At 42.4% G+C, this 18,063-nt stretch overlaps 1 long non-coding RNA gene across 1 annotated transcript in view; it reads left to right on the top strand.

The window, feature by feature from the left end:
* The window catches only part of LOC131201068 (uncharacterized), a 241,419-nt gene that overhangs the window by 40,249 nt on the left and 183,107 nt on the right, over positions 1-18,063 (top strand). The window contains exon 3 of the long non-coding RNA XR_009155776.1: positions 16,524-16,663. This is a non-coding gene — a long non-coding RNA (uncharacterized LOC131201068). The remainder of the gene's footprint in view (positions 1-16,523; positions 16,664-18,063) is intronic.

The following is an 18,063-nucleotide window of genomic DNA, read 5'->3' as shown; positions in this document are numbered from 1 at the left end:
ATATACAGTAAGTCTAAATGCTATTGCTATTGCTATTATACCACCCTTAATTCTTTCTCTCCATCTCTCTGTCTTTTGCAACCCCAGGCAGATCAAAAAAAAAGTCAAGATGGTAGCGATCTCAACCATGCAATGAGGCATGTAAAATAGGGATAAGGATTTGATTACATGTTGTGGTTGCATTTTGAGCCTTTGACCCGTCTTCCTCATGGATGCTCATGGCTTCCTCATGGATTGTACCTTAAAATTGCCCCTTTCACACTTCTCTGCATGAGTGAATAGATGTATTTAGAAGGAGAGAGATCTAAAAAACCCGTCTCTTGTTTTCCATCCCAACCATTTCGTCATTTTTGCTTTTCTTCGAAGGAATGATCCACCCCCAGGTACTGAGCGTGTCTGATCCTTTCCTGAACTCTTTCCCCCCACCCAAAGCTTTTTTAAACATACATTTTTGCAAGGCTCAGCTTCCGCTGTCTGCTTCTACTTCCCCTCATCTGTAGCTCCTATAGCTGCCTATGCATTAACGCTCAAAGAATTGCATTCCGGTTAAAATATAGGACAAGTTCCAGAAAATTATACAAATGAATCGTTGGCAGCTGTGAGATGGGCTTCCAGTCAAATGCACACAGGCTTTTGATGGTGTTTATTTATTAAACATTTGGTGATCACAGTCTCAAAGCCCATCAAGGATATAAGGCAAACCATCTATTTATCAGATATTGGAGATGATCCACCAACCAGTACAAGACAGCTGCCTTTGCATCGGAATCGGTAACTGTTTTGCGTGGTTTCATTAATACCATGCAACTCTTTGATAGTAAATCAAGGCTGATCTGGTGTTGGCTCCTTTCTGGCTTTGGAGTGGAGATGGATCACTTCTGAAATGTGTTTGAATATTAGTAGCTCGGGTTTGTAGTTAGGTTGCTGTTTGAGCTCCAAGCTTGGTGATTTGGGTGCAAATGTTTTGTCACCATTCAAGGAGATATCAGCAGCAGTGGTGGGTTTCTACTGGTTCGGGCAAACCAGTTTGGGCAAACCGTTATCTCTGACTTTCAGCCGTGAGTGAACCGGTTCTCTCATTCTTTAAAGTGGGCCCACCCACCTGCCCCTGCCTTATACTCACTTATATTTCTGCTTCCAAAGCCCAGCTGATCAGGGGCAGCAGAGTGGATTGCCACTCCTCAGCTGTTTTCCTTGCTCTCAGTAACACAGAAGTTCAATTTTATGCAAATTGTGCATGTGCGCACAGCAAACCAATTGTTAAACCAGTAGGATCCCACCTCTGATCGTCAGTGCTTTTGAGTTGTCGGATCATGTCTCAGTAACAACAGCCAGCCACGCAAACTATCAAACAAGCCAAAACCAAACCATGACTCAGAAGCATCCATATAAACAACAATAATCCTAATCTGCATCACACAGATGGTACTTAACTATAGCCCAGCAACAATAGGCAGCTAATCAAACAGTCCAAAATCAGACCATGACTCAGAAATATCAAAACAAAAAACACTCAGACTAATTTGCACCTCATAAAATGGTATTTAAAGACCTGTTTTCTGACAGACGAGCACAACTCAAAATGCACTGATGATGTCTCCTCGAATGGCGACAAAAAGTTTGCAACCAAATTGCCAAGCTTGGAGCTCAGACTAACAGCCTGTAGATCACTTCTTTCAAAACTCTAATGGTAGTTAGAATGTAGAATATTAATGGTGGTGTACTAGGACACCTAGATCTCTCTCACAGTTGCTACTATTTAGCCAGGTGTCACCTATTCCATACCTGTGCATTTGGTTGTTCTTGCCTAAGTGTAGGGATTTACTTTACTCAGCACTGAATTGTATTTTGTTGGAAGGGGCCCCAGTGTTCAAGGTCCTTCTGCATCTTGAGTCTATCAATGGAAAAATGGATCAATTCAGAGATTGGAAAAGATCTCCCTATAACAGCTGATTACCCATACAAATCCAATTTCAGGCTTTTATGGCGGAAGAACATCAAATAAAACAGCATCAAAATGAAGCAGATTGTCATGCCCCCATTGAAGTCTGAATCTGTGGAGGAGGACGAGCCGGAGCTGAGCCGACGGAGATCGAGGGGGTGGCTTTGTTGGCTTTGGAGGAATGTGGAGAGGAGCAGGCTGAGGCAGCCCAGGGCCCCTCAGGATTGGGACGGCTTATTAGCAGGGAGGAATGGGGCAGGATGACTGAGAGAGGCCAAGCAGTGGAAATGAGGAGCGATGGAGCTCAGGTGATGAGCAAGGACTGCCCCCTCCTGATCCCCAAGCACGGAGAGTGGAGAGAAGATGGGAATAGTGCAGATGGACCAGATGATTCAGGAGGAGAGCACCCCACTCCTCTTCACAAGGCACACCTGGGGACTGAGATTTAGGGAGATGCTGTGGGGAGGGGTGTTTGTCAGGAACAAATCCTGAATTTGTAGAGTTTGTGCCATTGTGCTGCTGAATTTGTGCCATTGAAGACATCTGGAGTTGCAGGACTGTTTTCTTCTTCCTTGCTTTGTGGACTCACTGTTCCTTGCTTTGTGGACTCATTTCCCTCTTCCCTTTGTTTTGCTGGACTGCGCACAGCCAGAGGCTGCTGTGTATCTCTGTGTGTGCTTTGCTCTGGGACATGCCAAGAACATGGGAGCATTTCGGGAAATTTGGAGCATTAAAGGGGAGTTTGAACTCTCAGCTGGCTGTCTGGCCTTTGTGCTTCGTCCTGGGTCATCACACAGATAAACAGGCAGAATACCTGCTTATATGCTGCTTCTGTTCTATAATGCTTCTCTAGCTCAGTGGTCACCAACTGGTGGTCTGTGGACCACTGGTGATCCGTGAGAAAATTTTGGTGGTCCGCAGAAAAATTATTTGCATTTTTTATATTGCACTAAATCAGGGGTCCTCAAACTATGGCCCCTGGGCCAGATACGTGCAATGAACGTTTGTGTTGCTGCAGAGAGTCTCCCCCTTCGGAGTCTTTTGGTGTGGGTCGGAGGGGGGCAGAAATTCTGACTTGGGGTCTGCTTCAGCCTCCTGGTGCGGGGCTTTGGTGAAGGCTGCAGGGAAGCGCCACTGGTGGCAAAGAGAAGAGGGCCTTTTTCCAGTGGAACTGCATCATGGCCTGGAACTGGCTGACCATCTCATCCCACTGAGCCTCCAGGTGCCTATATCTGGCCTTGCACTCCTGCAGGTCTTCCCTCTGCTTGGAAAGCCATATGCTCCTAGTTCTCAGTAAGGTGTTTCTGCTGAGCCTCCTTCTTGTTCAGATCCAATTTGAACTATGCCAGCTGTTTGCCAACTCTTTCTCATGGTGGCTGCTTAGCTCCAACAACTGCTTCATTTTGGGGCCCTAAGGAGCCCAGGCAGGTAGGTGAGCAGTGGCTTGGAGGGGGGAGAAGAGGCTGGCAAGGTGCCCCTTGACATGAGTGACATTGAGTTGGCCACGCCCACCCAGTCACATGACCACCTAGCCATGCCCACCCAGCCGGTCATTAGGCAAATCATATTAGTGGTCTGTGGGATTTAAAATTGTGAATTTAGTGGTCCTTGAGGTCCAAAAGGTTGGTGACCCCTGCTCTAGCTGATGGCTGACTCTTACATGTACATGTATAATTTTACAGATGTCGAGATATTTTATCCATCCTCTCACCGCCTTTCCAAATTATAGTTTTCTTTTTGCCAATCCTCAATGAAAGGTGGCTCAATGGCTAAGACACTGAGCTTATTGATCGAAAGGTCAGCAGTTTGACGGTTCGAATCCCTAGTGCCGCATAACGGGATGAGCTCTTGTTACTTGTCCCAGCTTCTGCCAACCTAGCAGTTCAAAAGCACGTAAAAAATGCAAGTAGAAAAATAGGGACCACCTTTGGTGGGAGGGTAACAGCGTTCCGTGAACCTTTGGCGTTGAGTCATGCCGGCCACATGACCACAGAGACGTCTTCGGACAGCGCTGGCTCTTTGGCTTTGAAACGGAGATGAGTCACCACCCCCTAGAGTCAGGAACAACTAGCACATATGTGCGAGAGGAACCTTTACCTTTACCGTAATCGTCAATTACAAGCTCTGGAGGTGCCTAAGAATTTTCTTATTCTAAGCCCTTTGCAGGGAAAGTCCATTGCACTAAAAGGAGACAGCATTCAGCCTTAAAAAGAATGGATCCACATGTTCAGCATAACTGTAGAATTTTTATTTTTTATTTTTTTATTGGCCAAGTGTGATTGGACACACAAGGAATTTGTCTTGGTGCATATGCTCTCAGTGTACATAAAAAAAAAAAAAGATACGTTCTTCAAGGTACAACATTTACAACACAATTGATGGTCAATATATCAATATAAATCATAAGGATTGCCAGCAACAAGTTATAGTCATACAGTCATAAATGGAAAGAGATTGGTGATGGGAACTATGAGAAGATTAATAGTAGTGCAGATTCAGTAAATAGTTTGACAGTGTTGATGGAATTATTTGTTTAGCAGAGTGATGGCCTTCGGGAAAAAACTGTTCTTGTGTCTAGTTGTTCTGGTGTGCAGTGCTCTATAGCGTCGTTTTGAGGGTAGGAGTTGAAACAGTTTATGTCCTGGATGCGAGGAGTCTGTAAATATTTTCACAGCCCTCTTTTTGACTCATGCAGTATACAGGTCCTCAATGGAAGGCAGGTTGGTAGCCATTATTTTTTCTGCAGTTCTAATTATCCTCTGAAGTCTGTGTCTTTCTTGTTGGGTTGCAGAACCGAACCAGACAGTTACAGAGGTGCAAATGACAGACTCAATAATTCCTCTGTAGAACTGAATCAGCAGCTCCTTGGGCAGTTTGAGCTTACTGAGTTGGTGCACAAAGAACATGTATATCTGTGTAAAGTATCTGTGATTATTGTATTAGCATGGCATCTTTGACATCTTGTTGTTGACTTCCTTTATCATCTCTTCATTATTACCCACATGTTTTCTTCACATGCTTCCAAGAAATTGGATGTTGACACAGCTCATTGCTGGAGGCCAAGCTGACTGTTTGCCATCATGTGAACTCTAAATCCCTTGACAGAAGAATTCTGGAACTAAAATGGTTTAGTTTAGTCCTTCTGTGGTTTGAAGAGAAACCTGGCAGAAGAAATAGATCTTGGAAAAGAACTGCGGAAAGCAATAAAGGGCCAGGAATGAGCAAGAAAGAAAAAGATCAACAAGTAAAGAAGGAAAAGTAGAAGAGAGGTAAAACTGGAAACAGTTACAATCCCCTCATAGAGTTTAAGAAGGTGGTTGAAAGTTATATACTGACTGACATCAGGAATGGCTGGTTATTTTGTTTACTTAAATTTGGTTGCCACAATATAAAGAAGATGTTGAGGCTCTAGAAAGAGTGCAGAGAAAAGCAACAATGATGATTAAGGGACTGGGGCAGGGGTGAAATGCTCCCGGTTCAGACTGGCTCGCGCGATTCGGTAGTGATGGCGGCTGTTGGTTCGGAGGACCGGTAGCAAAAATCCCTGGCCCCGCCCCACCACCTCTGCTGAGCTGCACCATCAGCAGATATTTTTTTTTTACTTTTAAAAGCAGGTTTTTCTTCAGCCGAAACATGGCTTTAAAAGTAAAAAAAAGCCTTTGAGGATCCCGCCCCTCAGCTGAGATCGGCAGAGCCTTTAAACTTAAAAAATAAATAAATTTAAAGTTTCCTCTGGCGATCTCACCTGAGTTCCTCATCAGCAGAACCTTACTTGTACTCTTACTTGTAGAAAACATGTTTTCTACAAGTAAGAGTAGAGATTCTAAGGCACTTACCTCGTTACTGATGAACACATGGCTTTTTTTCCAGCCCGAAAGCCCTAGTTTCACTTTCAGCCAGAAAGAATCAATTGCTTAGCTAATCTATTTCCTCAGGGATCAACTAATGCTGGCTGGCTTTGCTGGCTGAGGAACTCTGGGAACTGAAGTCCACAATAAAATAAAATAAAATAAAATAAAATAAAATAAAATAAAATAAAATAAAATAAAATAAAATAAAATAAAATAAAATAAAATAAAATAAAATAAAATATTTGGGCAGCTTTCTGAGATTTGGTGTGTTTCTGTAGTGTTTCACTCTAACTACACAAACACACAAAATCTCACAAAGCTGTATGTGGCATTTTGTGTATCTCTCTGTGTGTGTATCAGTTGTGTTGTATATGTGTAAAGTGTGAAAGTTGTTTTTTGAGCTTTTTGTGGCTGTGTGAAGTGTGAAGTGCAGCTGCTTTTACATTGTGTGTGAGTCAGTTGTGTTGTGTTGTGTGTGTGTAAAGTGTGAAAGCTAGTTTTTGGTACCTCTAATTGTTTTTTATACTTTGTTTATTATTTTTATTATTTATTGTTATTGGCCACGCCCACCCAGTCATCTGACCACCAAGCCATGCCCACAGAACCAGTAGGGAAAATTTTTAGATTTCACCCCTGGACTGGGGGCTAAAACATATGAAGAGCAGGAATTGGATATGTCAGGTTTAATGAAAAACAGGACTAGGGTGACATGATAAAAGTCTTCCAATATTTGAGGGGCTGCGACAAAGAAGAGGGAATCAAGCTATTCTCTAAAGCACCTGAAAGGAGAACAAGAAGCAATGGGTGGAAACTGAACAGGAAGCTAATCAACCTAAAACCAAGGAGAAACGTCCTGATAGTTAGAACAATTACAGTAATCAATGGAACACCTTGCCTCCAGAAGTTGTGGATGCTCCAACACAGGAGGTTTTTAAGAAGAGATTGGACAACCAGTTGTCTGAAATGATATAAAGTCTCCTGCTTGAGCAGGGGGTTGGACTAGAACAGGGATCTCCAACCTTGGCAACTTTAAGACTTGTGGACATCAGTTTCCAGAATTTTCCAGCCAGCATGGGAAATGTGGATTTTTGGAAGTTGAAGTCTACAAGTCTTAAAGCTGCCAAGATAGGAGACCCCTGGTCTAGATTTCTAAGGTCCCTACCAATGCTGTTATTCTGATATAAGTCTACTTGTTATGCATCAAGTTTGGATGATTTTAAAACTTCTTTTGGATGTAATTGGGGGACCAGCTGGAAAGATGAGCAAAGCCATTGCTGGTGTATCTGGCTTGCAAAAATCTAGATGACCCTTTGATGGCTGTAGAGACTCCAAAATTCCAAACGACTCTTTGCTGCCATCTAATGGCCATGTAAATTCTTGCTGTCCGTTTATGGTAGACCTGACAACGATGCTGTCAATAATAGCTGTGGAAAGGAAGAAAGCTGGAAAAGTTCTTCTTTGTTCTGCAAGACAAACTACTGTATTAGACAGGCGATTATAGCTATGGCAATTTTGCTGTTCAAAACCAGCTTTTCTTGGGAAACATGTTCGGTCTGAAAGTTGAACTTGAATTTTCCAGAATTCCCAACCACAACCAGTCATGTTCCTTCTCGCCACACACAAAACAGTTCATTACCCATGTAGCTTTTTGAGATGTGCTATTTTCCAATAGCACAATAGGAGACGTGGTGACTCAGTGCCTAAGATGCTGAGCTTGTCGATTGAAAGGTCAGCAGTTTGGCGGTTCGAATCCCTAGTGCTATGTAATGGAGTGAGCGCCCGTTACTTGTCCCAGCTTCTGCCAACCTAGCAGTTCAAAAGCACGTAAAAATGCAACTAGAAAAATAGGGACCACTTTGGTGGAAAGGTAACAGCATTCTGTGTGCCTTTGGCATTTAGTCATGCCGGCCACATGACCATGGAGATGTCTTCAGACAGTGCTGGCTCTTCAGCTTTGAAACAGAGATGAGCACCGCCCCCTAGAGTCAGGAACAACTAGCATATATGTGTGAGGGGAACCTTTACCTTTACCTTTATTTTCCAAAATAAGAGCGCTCTGTTTAGTCTTATAGCACTTGTCACTGTACTGGAGACAGACAGGAACTACAAGGATGTGATCTGATAGTAGTGGATGAGAAGAATTTGCAAATGTTAGTCTAGACTCTTGTCCCACTAAAGAATATCCTTAATTTGACCATTATCCTCATCTCCATTATAAAGCTTCTTCACTGAAGGTTATGATCTATAACTAACCACATTAGTCTTACTGTAGGGGTCTCAAAACTTGACAACTTTAACACTTGTGGACTTCAACTCCCAGAATTCCTCATCTAATCATGCTCACTGGGGAATTTTGGGAGTTGAAGCCCACACATCTTAAAGTTATCAAGTTTGGAGGCTCCTCGTCAACTTATTCTTCACAGGACCAGACAGCAGGACATAAATCAATGGATGAAAACTAATCAAGGAGAGAAGCAACCTGGAATTAAGGAGAAATTTCCTAAGAGCGAGAACAATTAATCAGTGGAACAACTTGCCACCAGAAGCTGTTGGTGCTCCATCACTGGAGGTTTTTATAAAGAGACTGGACAACCACTTGTCTGAAATGGTATAGGGTCTCTTGCTTGAGCAGAGGGTTGGACTAGAAGATCTGGAAGGTCCCTTCCAACTTTATTCTTTTTGATTGATTGGGTCAGATTGATAGTCTATTAACCAATCAATCAGAATTGATTGATTTTGAGTTCTCCAAAGCTGAGAGGAAATGATGATACACTCAACCAGCCTGGTAACTAAGAAAGGAGTACATCTTGTTGTCTACCACCTTCAGGTGGGATTTTGTGGTGGAAAGAAAAAGTTTTGTCAAGTGGTTCTTAAGGCTCATAAAAGAAAGAACATCTATGGATATACTGCAAACATTTTCCCAGAAGAAAACTAAAAGAAACAACTGTCAAACATATGCGAAAGAAAGAAAGAAAGAAAGAAAGAAAGAAAGAAAGAAAGAAAGAAAGAAAGAAAGAAAGAAAGAAAGAAAGAAAGAAAGAATTGCTGATGACCAGAAACATCAGAGAATAATAATACAACTGAGTCTGATGGCTATTGAACATTATTCTACTGAATGTTCCTAATGCATATTTGTTACCAGACATTGAGGGAAAAGGTTAGGTTATCACTTTCGTGTTTAACATGCCAGCTTTGTCTAGGGGGAATTTTTATTTTTCTATGGAAAAGTGTCCAGTTTACAGTATACTGCCTGGAATTAAAGTACAAGCCATAGCTGTGTGCCATTAATGTTGAGTCCCATAAATTTAAGAAAATGTTGGATAACCATTTGTCTGAAATGGTGTAGGGTTTCCTGCCTGGGCAGGGGGTTGGACTAGAAGACCTCTAAGGTCCCTTCCAACTCTGTTATTTTATTTACACAAAAATGACAGTATACACAGCAAACGAGATAACTATGCTGGATTTTGTATCCCAGATCACTAGTCGAACACTTCCCAAGCGTTTAGGACTGTGTGATGTATCGGCGAATTATGTGAGCAGATCCCAGTATGGTGGCCTTCTGCAGCTGACCAATGGTGATCTTGTCAGCGCCAATTGCTTTTACGTTCTTGCCTAGGTCTTTAGGCACAGCTCCCAGTGTGCCAATATATTATTATTATTGTTGTTGTTGTTGTTGTTGTTGCTGTTGTTGTTATTGTTAATGCTGCACCTTCAGGCATTTTTTTTAAAAAAATATGCATTGGTTACCTTCTTTTCTTCATATCCAGATGGAAAAGCATTAGGACAGTTCAAAGCTATAAGCTGCACAGCAAGTAAGGGAGGGAGGGAGAGAGGGAGGAAGGAAGAATGGGAGGAAGAAAAGAAGGAAGGGTTAGAAATTCTGTTTATATATAGCACCACAGACCAAAAAAAGGGTACAGTCACCATGTGCTTTACTGCTTAACTGTTCATCTATAACAGCAAACAGGAAACTCTACTTAGTACAAAAAACATAAAGTACATACTGTAGATCCAAGCTTGCAAACACTGTCATCTAATGACTGAATACTACTGTAGTTGTTGCATAAAAATACATTCCAACAACATGTATTCCAATAGGTAGGAAGGAAGGAAGGAAGGAAGGAAGGAAGGAAGGAAGGAAGGAAGGAAGGAAGGAAGGAAGGAAGGAAGGAAGGAAAAAACAAGCTTCTTCTTTACTGTTGCCAAGAAATGTCGTTGATGGAGTCAGAAGAAGTTAAGATCTGCTCAATGGAAACTCTTTTTAAAGTCTGTACTGACAGTAAATAAGATTGAAACTGACTTGGGATATAAGAGAGAAGATGTAATGACAGTTCCAACAAGTAACTCAAATTTAGTTGGGATGCAACATTCAATTTATTCAAACCCTTAGAACATGTTAATCCCTGGTGTCAACCCTGCCTAGCAGTGACCCTCAAGCTGTCAGGCGTTTCTTCTCTGATTCTGCTATCTGAGACCTTTCAATGGTAGACTTGATGTCTGCAAAGCAGCAACAGATTTTTGCTCCTCCCTATTAAAGTCTGGGCCACCTTCATATATTTTTTGGATTGTACTAGAGCACAGAATAGATTCCATAATCTCACCATGCCTGTTGAATAGTGTCTGTTTCTCTGAGCGTGTGTCCCCTAGGCTTCTAGGCTTGCTACCCTGAGCCATAAGATCAGAAAGAAATTGTTTCCTGCATTTTGCTGAATAGGGATAGACTGCTGCTCACAACTCTATACATTAATAAAGAGGAATCTGGGATGACATGTCAGGCACAAACAGCCAGAGCCACTCATGATTAGCCTCAATCAATAACTTTATTGCTTATCACCTATGCTACAAGAATCCCATCAGGCTGCTTGCCTTCCCATAAGAATAACCAGATATGGCTTCATAGAGTTTGGGTGTTGGAGAGTGACTATCCCAGTAAGGAGGAGGGTCCATGTGCCAAATTAGTTTAGAATTGCTACATTAACCCAAGAGGTCAAAATCTGGCCCTTCCCTCCCGCTTTGAGCCTCATCTAGTCTTTCCCAGGCTAAAGCTAAATAGGCCTATAACAATAAAGTAGTTTGTTTGAACTCTACAGGGGTGGGTCTGTTGTTCACACCTGGCATTGGCAGAGGTTAAGCTTACGCTGTTTGCAGCTATGCAATGACTCCAAGCTAAGCTCTTGCTTACCCCTCCCTTCAGCCTAGCCAGCAGTTCTACAACATCACAACATGTTTACTTGCATTCAACTGCATGCATGGAGAAATGTGCATACAGCAGCTGCATTCAAGGAGAATGCAAGAATTCAAGGAGAACTGTATCCTCTTGCGTTCCACTGCATGCGGGTAGGAATTCTTTTCAACTCATTGTTCAATTTTTGAGATGCTCCAAAGAATGAATGAAGAGAGCTAAAATCCATGAATGGAACACAATAGCAACCTGTGGTTGTTCTTGTTTTCCTTCTAAAAAAGGCTAAATCTCAAAAATTGTTACTCAACGTTCTTTGAAAAGAGTTATTTTTAAAATAAATATTTTTTTGATTATGGTTCATCACCCAGCGAGACAGATGTTCAATCTGGATTTTACAGTTTTACCACAAAAGATTGAGGGCAAAAGAAGAAAGGGACGACAGAGAACGAGGTGGCTGGATGAAGTCACTGAAGCAGTTGATATGAGCTTAAATGGACTCCAGAGGATGGTAGAGGACAGGAAGGCCTGGAGGAACCTTGTCCATGGGGTTGCGATGGGTCGAACACAACTTCTCAACTAACAACAACAATCGAGTCCTTCCCAAGGACCTGTGATAGACAGATATTGATGTTTGGTGGTACTGAAGGTTATTGTCCCAGGATGTAAGCTGTTCAAAGGAAAGCTGCCTTTTGTAATTGACTGATGGCGAATTTGTCAATGCCAATGATGTTCAAGTGGAGCTCCAGGTGTTTTGGGATTGCACCCAAGGCTCTCATTACTATTTTTATTATTCTAAATGTTTTGTGCAGTATAAAAAGATTTTAAATTCAGTAAATAAAAATAAAGTCTTTAGTATACCCCACTCACAATACAACAAAATAAGTGAACATTAAGGAAAATAACTGCGCATAAAAGCTTGTGTTTGCTGCTTAGAATAATAGAGGGGCAGGAAACCATCAATTAAGTGGATCTATAATTGGCTCAGAAATGGCACTCAAGGAGCGCTTGTCAATAGTTCTTCATCAAGCTGGAGAAAGGTATCAAGCAGGGCTCCAAACATTGAATCTGAAACTCAATACTCTTCAACCAGATAATGATTTGGATGAAGAGGTGGCAGGAATGCTGATTGGAGTTGCAGATGTCACTTAATGGGATGGGATGCCTTCTATTCTAGGAGATAGAAACAACATTCAAAATGATCTTGAAGAGTTATAGAAGTGAGTTGAAAACGAGAGGCTGGAATTTGCAAGCAGCAAATGGATAAATCTAATCAAGGAGTCCAAGTGGATATAATTGACTTGGTATATTAGCATGAGTGCTCTTAAATTCTTGGGTGCTTACAGGACCTAGCTGGTGATAAGCAGGATTGGATATGCCTCCCTGTCTTTGAAGCATCCTCTGTTTTTCTTGATTTCATGACTTGGGAGGTGCCTAGTGGATTTTTTGGGGGGTGGGAATAGAATTGGGAAGCTAAAGTTCTTCCTGTCCACTGTACGACCAGTGAATCCAACATAAGAAAACACTCTCAGGATGTCGTATCCCCCTCCCCCTCCGACGACCGGGTCTAGGGAATCCGTATCAAACGTGGCAATGAAGCCTCTGCAGCTCGTCAAATTCCTCCAAGGTTTATCAGGGCAGGCAGGAGTCCAAGTTGTGACTTCAGCGATAGCAGCAAACTAGATGAGACTTTGCTTGACTCAAGGTTGGAATGCCAAAAGCAGGTCCTTTATATAGGCTGTGGGGTGTGGCTCCATGACTCAGCATTTATCCAGGCCTGCCCCTCGCTTCCTTCTGCTGGCGTCGCCTCTCAGATCTCCGGAAGCGAGGATCCTCCTACTTTGAATTCTCTTCAGCTGGATCTGCTGTCAGTAATTCCAGCACGTGACTGGCTCCCTGCTCACACGCTGTAGGAGTGAGGTTTATCAGGTTTGTTTGTTCATTCCTGACATCCTGTCCGGGCATGGGGCCAGGGCCGGGGGCTGGAGGCATGACAGGCCGTTCATCTTCATTATCAGACTCAGAGTCTGATAACAGGCCTGGGTGTAGACGGGAGGGGTCTGGCTAAGGAGAGGAAGGAGGACGAGGCACAAGGCAGGAGCTTTGAATTCTCAAAAGTAAAACTTTATTGGATGCACCATTTTGGTACTGAGGAAACAAAACCAGCTCTGTTTTCCTGCGCAAATGCTTGCCCAGTTAAACAATGGTTTCCCCTTCCGCTTCTCCCCATCCCTGGGGAGTCCAATTATGAGATGTCCTTTTGATATGGAAACAGTCCATCTCTTTCTCAAGCACTGGCAGTGGTGACCTTGATGGTTGCCAGGCTTTCACGCCCTTCGCTTTCGAATTCCCCCTTCCCTCCTTCCAGTTCATTGGCAAATTGAAAAGCATTCAGGTTTGAAAAAAACAAAACAGTTCAATCTTGATACTTCCTCTTCCCTTTTTCAATGTTCCAACTGGTGGAAGATGTGGGGGTGGGGGGAATCCACCACCTTGCCAATACCTGTTGTGACCCAGGCCCAAGTAGGCAGCAATAAACTTAGTCCATGGAAAAACAATCATTATTCGAACAGCTGGGAATTACTTCATTCCCAGCATCGTTCAACTCAAAGTAAAACGAATGCCTCCCAACACAAACTCCCCAGTTATCTCACAAATCTTAGTCCAATTAGGCAAACTGCCAAAGGCCCTTCCTGGCAAATGTCCAGAAGCCACAAAAACAAAGACGTACACAAAGCAGAGGATGAAGCAGAAGACGCAGCTACAACGTTGTTTTCCGGCAAAGCTCAAATGCCATTGCTGGTCTTTTTTAAGCCTTATGGGAGAGGCCAATAATCTCTTGGTTCTATTCCCGAGTTGTCTTCTCTGCTTGAGCTGCTCTTGCCTTCTGGCAGCTCTTCTCATGCATGCATTAGGAACAGGCTCCTCCTATTCCTCTGCCTCACTACTATCAGTCTCTGAAGGCTCTGGAGCCTGCACCTCACTTCGCAATGGCCCTGGCCTCACCTCAGCCTCATCGCTGTCTGACTCCATTGCCAACTCCATAGGCTGCTGACGGACCACAACAATAGCAAAGAGTACATTTGTCAATCAGGGCAACATCATTTCTGGAACAGACACAAGAGCGGATGGTAGAGATTGGAAGTGGGGACAAACCAATGTGATGGCCATATTCTTTTGCGTTGACTCCAAGTTTGATGGACTGCATTTTAATTCATTTGGAGAAAAGTTCTTGGTCCTTAAGAGAAGGGGCTATGGTTGCCCAAAACTGAAAGCAACAATATACTCCAACAAACACAATGATTATAAAAAAAGTGCTGGAGTACGCAGAAGCAGATAAATTAACGATGGAACTTAAGGACAGAGAGGAAACAATTTATTATGAAATATGGAACAGATGGTACGATTGGCTGGAAAAGGAATTGAAAATTAATGGATAGTGTACAGCAAAAGAGAAGATATTATAATGAAATATTATATTGAATGTGTAGTAGGTATGTATATAAAATGTATTGATTATATAAATAAGTATGTAACAAACAAAATGTATATGTATATAATCGGCTGAAAGATAGTGGATAATTACTAAAAGTGCCAGTATTGGAAAGCTGTAAAAATGCAATTATGATTTAAAGATGTAAATGTTGAATAAAAACAATTTTTCAAAAAAAGAGAGAGAAGGGGCTATGGGAACTGGCTGTTTCAGAAAAGTTGACTGAGCATTTTTCAAGTGGTAGAAGAGATATCCATATAGAACAGAGGTCTCCAACATTGGCAACTTTAAGCCTGGCGGGCTTCAACTCCCAGAATTCCCCAGCCAGCTTTGCTGGCTGGGGGATTCTGGGAGTTGAAGTCCGCCAGGCTTAAAATTGCCAAGATTGGAGACCTCTGATATAGAAGACAATTAGAATATACTCTTTAGCATTCCGGATTCTGGACCTGGATTAAAAGTCAGAGAGCTGCAGGATCTGGTTGAACTTCCTAATAAGAAAAGCAGAAGATCAGATACACATAATTTTACCACCGGTTCACCGCACACCAAAAATGTGAGCACGTGCAGCTTGCATGGTTGCAGGTGGCTTAGAAAATGTGGCTAAATAGGACAGCATAGTGGCAAGGCAGGTGGGCAAGCCCACCCACAGGTCGCCACTACCGGTTCACCCGAACCGGTCGGAACTGGCTGAATACCACCACTGCAGATGTTCTACTGAGGATTGCTAAATAGGGCAAGTGGGTTTGAAGGACTTCATTGTTCTTTCTAAACTATTTGAAACTGCTACTAAATCTGCATTACTATTAATCTTCTCATCGTTCCCATCACCCATCTTCTTCCACTTATGACTGTATGACTGTAACTTTGTTGCTTGTATCCTTACTATTTATATTGTTATTGTTTCCTGATTGCTTATTTGTACCCTATGACTATGATTAAGTGTTATACCTTATGATTGTTGATGAACGTATCTTTTTTTTTATGTACACTGAGAGCATATGCACCAAGACAAATTCCTTGTGTGTCCAAACACACTTGGCCAATAAAAAAATCTATTCTGTTCTGTTCTGTTCTGTTCTGTTCTGTTCTGTTCTGTTCTATTAATCTTCTCATCGTTCCTATCACCCCTCTCCTACCACTTATGATTGTATGACTGTAACCTGTTGCTGGTATCCTTAAGATTTATACTGACTGTTTCCTAATATGATTTGATTGCTTATTTGTTCCCTATGACTATCATTAAGTGTTGTACCTTATGATTCTTGACAAACATATCTTTTCTTTTATGTACACTGAGAGCCTATGCACCAAGACAAATTCCTTGTGTCCAATCACACTTGTCCAATAAAAAATTCTATTCTGTTCTGTTCTGTTCTATTCTATTCTATTCTATTCTATTCTATTCTATTCTATTCTATTCTATTCTATTCTATTCTATTCTATTCTATTCTATTCTATCATAATTTGACAAATGTCAACCATCCAAATCAAATCAGGCTGTAGTGCTGATCCTAGAACATCCTAGGATTCAACCTGGTCAGGGCTCTGAGGTCTATTTTGCAGTAGGCAGAATTGTCTAAAAGTTAAACTGAAAAGAAATTAGCCAGCTGCTGCCAGCTGAAGACACAAAAACATGGAAGTTCTGCCAGGAGTTTTTCCTTCTTCAAAAACTTGCAAATGCCTCTGAAATTTCCAGCCGAGGTGCTGAGAACATGCTGAAAGCAGCCATTTTATGGGGGTTTTGTGCTCATTAAAACCAGAAAGCATGTAAAACAATGAAATTATCGCTTAACTAACCGTTTATCTTGCATGAAGGAAAACACCATAATTGCAGCCTTGATTAAACAGCATTATGAAGTTGGTGGAGTTTGTATTTAAAACTTTGGTGCTCCAGGAGTTGCCCTTTTAAAGCAGCAAAATCTCAGGTCATTAATCAACCTGGTTGCAACAGGCTAGATGGCTGCATTTTTATGATGATGGAGCCAATGAAGGATTACAGAAACACCTCTTTGCAAAAATTATGTTTTTTTTCTTTTCTCTCCTGGCTTCCAAATCCAGAAAGAAAGAAAGAAAGAAAGAAAGAGAGAGAGAGAGAGAAGAGAAGAGAAGAGAAGAGAAGAGAAGAGAAGAGAAGAGAAGAGAAGAAAAGAAAAGAAAAGAATAGTACCCAGGTTCCTGTCTGAGCTTGCTTAATGAAGGTGAATTATGTCAGAGAAATTAACAGGAATGCTATTGGGAAATTAAGTTTGTAAAAAAATAAAATCATCAGACTCATTGCACAACAATTGTTCATTTTCCGTAGACTTTGAGACTCGAGAGAGACATTGTGATTACTTGTGGAAGAAGGACCTTTTTCTGTCTTTAGAGCTTTTCCAGTCGTTTGGTCTTCAGCGTCTTCAGATCCAGTTCCCTCTCTCTCTCTCTCTCTCTCTCTCTCTCTCTCTCTCTCTCTCTCTCTCTCTCTCTCTCTCTCTCTCTCTCTCTCCCCTCCTCTCCCTCACACACACACATACACACACAGCCTGCAAAACACCTAATGCAACTTTGCATTTGGGCTTCCTTTACTAACAAGCCGGCATGCTTCTATGCTTCTGTGATGGGACCTTAGAGTCAATGTCAGGGTTCCACATAACACCCCCACCAACGAAATAAAACTCCGAGACTTGAAGTTCCTCAAAGTTCCATTTTATTAGAGATGTCATATTGGCACATTGGGGAAAACCCGAATCTGAAAGCTTCCAGGTTTTCCCCACCCAAAGAAAAGTCCAAGTCCCTACCCAGCACCCACATGTCCATCACATGGTCCAATCAAAGCACCATCCCAACTGAAAATGCCTCCCAGTTCCAGCCTTCCAGGTACAGGGAAAGATGTCCTTGACTCTCTACGAAGGGAATGTTATTATGACTAAATAATAGTGGTGTTGGGTTTGAAGTGGTGTAGGGTTTCCTGCCTGGGGAGGGGGTTGGACTAGAACAGGGGTCTCCAACCTTGGCAACTTAAAACTTGTGGACTTCAATTCACAGAGTTCTGGGAGTTGAAGTCCACAAGTCTTAAAGTTGCCAAGGTTGGAGACCCCTGGACTAGAAGACCTCCAAGGTCCCTTCTAACTCTATTATTCTACTCTATTCTGTTGGAAGAAATGTCCATCTGGGTTCAGTTCCAAGTGGGGAAAAAGACACTGGAAACATGGAGGCTGCTTGGAAAGATGGTTTAATAATGGTCAGGATCACATGGTTTGAGTTCCTGAACAGAAAAGAGCTGAGATGCTGAGCGCACTCTGGCTTTATGCTTTTCTCTGAGCTTTGAACTTCCTGGAGCACAGGAAGAGTATCCTGATTGGCTCTCAGACTCCCAGGGGATGGGGGTCTTAGCTAGCCTTGCTGGCTGATGTAATCTTCCCAGGTGCCATGTGGTGAGTTTCTTTTGCTATTTTTGGGGGGGGGGAGGGGGCATGGGTGAAATGCTCCCGGTTCGGACTGGATCACACGATCTGGTAGCGATGAGGGAGGGTAGTTCGGAGAACCAGTAGCAAAAACCCCCCCCCCGCCCCTGCCTCGCTGTTTCTCTTCTCTGTCCCTGAAGCTCTCGGTGGTGATA

Source organism: Ahaetulla prasina, chromosome 6 (genome assembly GCF_028640845.1).
Source record: "Ahaetulla prasina isolate Xishuangbanna chromosome 6, ASM2864084v1, whole genome shotgun sequence".
NCBI classification, from domain to species: Eukaryota; Metazoa; Chordata; class Lepidosauria; order Squamata; family Colubridae; genus Ahaetulla; species Ahaetulla prasina.
Note: the sequence above shows the minus strand (reverse complement) of the source record. Positions and strands in the feature narration are given on the sequence as shown.